At 40.1% G+C, this 4,175-nt stretch overlaps 1 long non-coding RNA gene across 1 annotated transcript; it reads left to right on the top strand.

Annotated features, from left to right (window-relative positions):
* Positions 1 to 1,123: 1,123 nt before the first annotated feature.
* LOC143605778 (uncharacterized) lies at positions 1,124 to 2,079 on the top strand. Its single transcript, XR_013148612.1, has 3 exons — positions 1,124 to 1,624; positions 1,727 to 1,861; positions 1,945 to 2,079. It is a non-coding gene; the product is annotated as an uncharacterized LOC143605778 (long non-coding RNA).
* The last annotated feature ends 2,096 nt before the right edge of the window (positions 2,080 to 4,175 follow it).

Raw genomic sequence — 4,175 nt, 5'->3', positions numbered from 1 at the left:
CAGTTAACGCTTCAGCAAATGCCATACGACAACTATGAGGGATGCTCTTAACAGTTGTGATAGGAAGAGAGAAGACGCGGTCAAGGAGAACCTCATCCACCACTATCCCTCCCAAGGGAGCAACATCCCTCATAACATGTGGTTTATCAATCCCCACAATAAACTCCTCCACAGCTCCCACACCCTCGTTGTACTTGGTGACTCCATCAGCATGATGACACGTCCGTTTAAGAGCATTTGGACGCATATACACCCCACATAGCCACTGGTCCGAGGCCTTAAAAGCCTCCCCAACCGAAATAAATAAATCACAATCCGTGGAAATGGCGTCCCGTAGGGTCCCTTTCCGCTCATCCGACGACAAATGAAGTCGTTTGATATGCGCCATTAACCGAGAGATCCCCCTTGACCCCGCCCGTCCATCCGGGCAACAATGGAACCCCCTAAAAGGACATGGCTAAACACCCACCGAACCCACACTATTTTCTAGGGTCTTAGACATAGCACCCTCATCAATTAATCCACCACGAGAAATGATGTCGAACCGACAACCATGTCCACCTCCCATGCCCACCTCCCCCGATGGGGCTCCTTTGACAATCCGAGCCCTTGTCATAACCCCTCACGACAAAAAGGCCAACAAACAAACTCGAGCTGAGTTTTGGGAATAAAAACCCGAACTAAGAGGAGAAAGGAGAGCAACCGCCAGTTGCTCTCCCCTCCGTAAACCCAAAAAAACCGATTAACTCATTGAGATGAGTTGCGTATTTTGCGATGAGTGTTGCATTTTGGTGTTAGTGAGCTGAGATTTTGATTGTGGATGATTAGGTCATATTTCGTTAGATCTAAGTTGCTTTTGCATATAATTATTGTTGATGATATTTGAAAGAGCTGTGAATTTTGCTATGAGTGTCGCATTTGTGTTCGCGATCTGAGAATTTGACAGTGAATGATGGTTGTCGTAGTTCTATTGTATGATATAATTTGTTGAGGATATTTTAAAGATATTGATAGTGTTTATTTTTGTGTTTATAGATGTTTGAAGTTTTGAAAGTGTATTATTTATAATGTAGATATTATAGCTGTGTTTTTGTGGTGGATTGAAACAGGTTGAAGGAGATGGAAGGAGGAATTGATCCTGATGCTCCACTTGATTATGTTGAACTTCAGATATTTCCATGCCAGAACAGGTTCTTTCCTTTTTTAAACCTGTTTATAAAATTTCGCGTTGTTATACGACTATTACTCCTGTAAATAGGAGATTGTATTTGATTAAGTTTTCTTATATTATGATTTTTTGTATTCTCACTTGTGGTAAATAATAACAAACCCTACAACAGTGCATATTTTTTGCATACAAATTTCAGACTGTTTGTCAAAAGATGGCTGTTTTGTTTGGCTAAGTTTCTGAAGCATGTTCTTATATAATCTTTTGTAGGTATGATGCGTATGTATGTAGTAGCAACAGGGCCGAAAAGGCAGCATCCGGAGCATTGAAACAGTTATTGTTGCATTCACCCCGAGTCAAAGATTTGACCTCCAAAGGCTCAAATACGAATTTCAAGGTGTTACCTCCTGATACTGTCAATGATGCTGAGTGGTTCACAACAGCCACATTGACAAGGTTCATTTTATTTTATCATAGTGCGTTTCCTTTCTATTGTTTTATTTGATATACTAAATGGAATTAAATCTTTATATGCTTTCTTTGATTATCATTTGTTAGATTTCTACGCATTCTTGATTGGCCAGACATCGTTAGCATTGGAAATGAAATCACTCAATTAGAGGAGACCAAAAAGTTCCAACTTTCTTTGTCTTTGAAGTCTGTGGTTGATATTACATCATCGATCGATTCAAAGTATGTATTCTTTGTGGTATCTATTATTTTACGCACTTAATTTCATGCAGTTTCTTAATCAACATATTTATGGCTTCTGATAGGAATGAACTACTGAGAGCTGTTGATTTAAGGCTCACTGCACTAAAAGATGAGGTAGTTACTATCTTTGACCAGGTTACCAGGGCCAGATGCTCAACTAAGGACATATCTGACTTGGAAAATTTTACACATCATATTGGAGCAAGTGTCCGTGCGCCAGTGGGGGATACTGATTTCTTTCCTGTAGAGGTAGGTCTTCACCAGGGGTCAGCGTTGAGCCCGTTTCTTTTTGCAGTAGTCTTGGATGAGTTGTCAAAGGAAATACATAGAGATAATTATGGATATGTATACCAGGAGTGAAACAAGTGTCCGTGCGCCAGTGGGGGATACTAATTTCTTTCCTGTAGAGGTAGGTCTTCACCAGGGGTCAGCGTTGAGCCCGTTTCTTTTTGCAGTAGTCTTGGATGAGTTGTCAAAGTCGATTCAGGGGACTCTCCCGTGGTGCATGATGTTCGCAGACGATATTGTGTTACTTGCTGAGAAAAAACAAGATCTGAACATGAGGCTTGAGGAGTGGCGAACAACCTTAGAGACAAAAGGTTTAAAGATTAGCCGATCTAAGACGGAGTACCTCCACTGTGATTTTGGTGGGATAAACGACAATGAAGACGCACAGATCACAATTGAAGGGCAGGTGGTCCCGCAGGTAACGAAGTTCAAGTATTTAGGATCATTTGTACAGAGCGATGGGGAATTAGACAGTGATGTGACCCACCGAGTTCAGGTAGGATGGTGTAGATGGAAAGCAGCCACAGGTATATTGTGCGACAAGAGTTTCCCGACTAAACTAAAGGGAAAATTCTATAGGGTGGCAGTTAGACCTGCAATGCTATATGGAACAGATTGTTGGGCCATCAAGAAGGCACAAGTGCGGAAGATGGAGGTAGCATAAATGAGAATGCTACGTTGGATGTGTGGGCACACAAGACTAGACCGAATAAGAAACGTTGTGTTTCGCGAGAGATTAGGGGTGGCGAACATAGCAGACAAGATAAGAGAGTGGAGATTGAGATGGTTTGGACATGTAAAGAGAAGACAGACGACGAATCCTGTTAGATCCGTAGAAAACATTACTATAGAGGGGAGGAGGGGTAGAGGACGACCGAAATTGACTTGGGATGAGAGGATTAGGCATGATTTGATAGACCTAAACCTCTCCGAGGACATGGTTGAGGATAGGAATTCGTGGAGAAGTAGAATTAAAGTTAAGGATTTTTAGAGAGAATTGAATACCTTAGGGCTTAGACTTAACTTATTTAGGTCACATACCATAATGGTATTTCCCTTACATATATTATTATTATTATAATTATTATTAGCCTTTTTATAGCTGTTAAACTGTGATCTTATTATTAATATTATTATAATTAGTAGTAGTTTTTATATAACTGTTAAACTTTGATTTCCTTTATTTTGCTTCATACACATGTTCTTAGAGCCGAGGGTCTCTCTGGAAGCCACCTCTTTATTCCTTTGGATAGAGGTACGGTGTGCCTACATCCCACCCTCCCCAGACCCTACTTATAGCTTTGCTGTCGGTGGGATTTTACTGGGCATGATTGATTGATTGATTGATTGATATTGGAGCAAAAAATATAAGGTATCTTTTCACAAAAGAATGCGTGTTTATCATATGTTGTAATACGAATAGAGCTGTCAAACCGTGACGTGTTGTGTTAAACAGGTCATGTTCGATATGACAAGTTTTACGCAACTAGTGAACCCAAACACGACATGTTTAAATGTGTCATTTTCTTAAACACTAGCATGGACATGTTAAGTAAGCACGAATATCATGACACGTTTAACACAATTCACTAAACATGGTTAGAAAACAATAAGACAACACATACGATTAAAGAGAAGTTAAAAAAATTATAATCCATATTTAGTATTAAATATTTGTTATTTCTAGGGTGCAAACAAACTGAGTCGAGCCACAACTCGGCTCGTTTTGACTTACGAGAGTTCGAGCTCGACTCATGAGTCGTTTTTACAAGCTCGATCTCGGCTTCTTTATTATTTATTAAATTACATATATTTTTAATTGTTTTTACATATGTTGAGAAAACCTTAAACGAGCTAAGCTTGGCTCGAGCTTGTGTGCAGTACCTTAAACGAGCCAAAGCTCGACTCGCTATGAGCTTTATTTGAGGCTCTTGCTTGGCTCGGCTTGTATCACGCTTTTTATTGATTTGATCTTGAGTAGTTCGCAAGCGGCTCGGCTCCTTTG

Source organism: Bidens hawaiensis, unplaced genomic scaffold, assembly GCF_021521415.1.
Source record: "Bidens hawaiensis isolate Kalapana, Puna unplaced genomic scaffold, B.hawaiensis_p1.1 tig00071375_1, whole genome shotgun sequence".
NCBI classification, from domain to species: Eukaryota; Viridiplantae; Streptophyta; class Magnoliopsida; order Asterales; family Asteraceae; genus Bidens; species Bidens hawaiensis.
The sequence above is the reverse complement of the archived record's forward strand: the minus strand, read 5'-3'. Positions and strand labels throughout refer to the sequence as shown.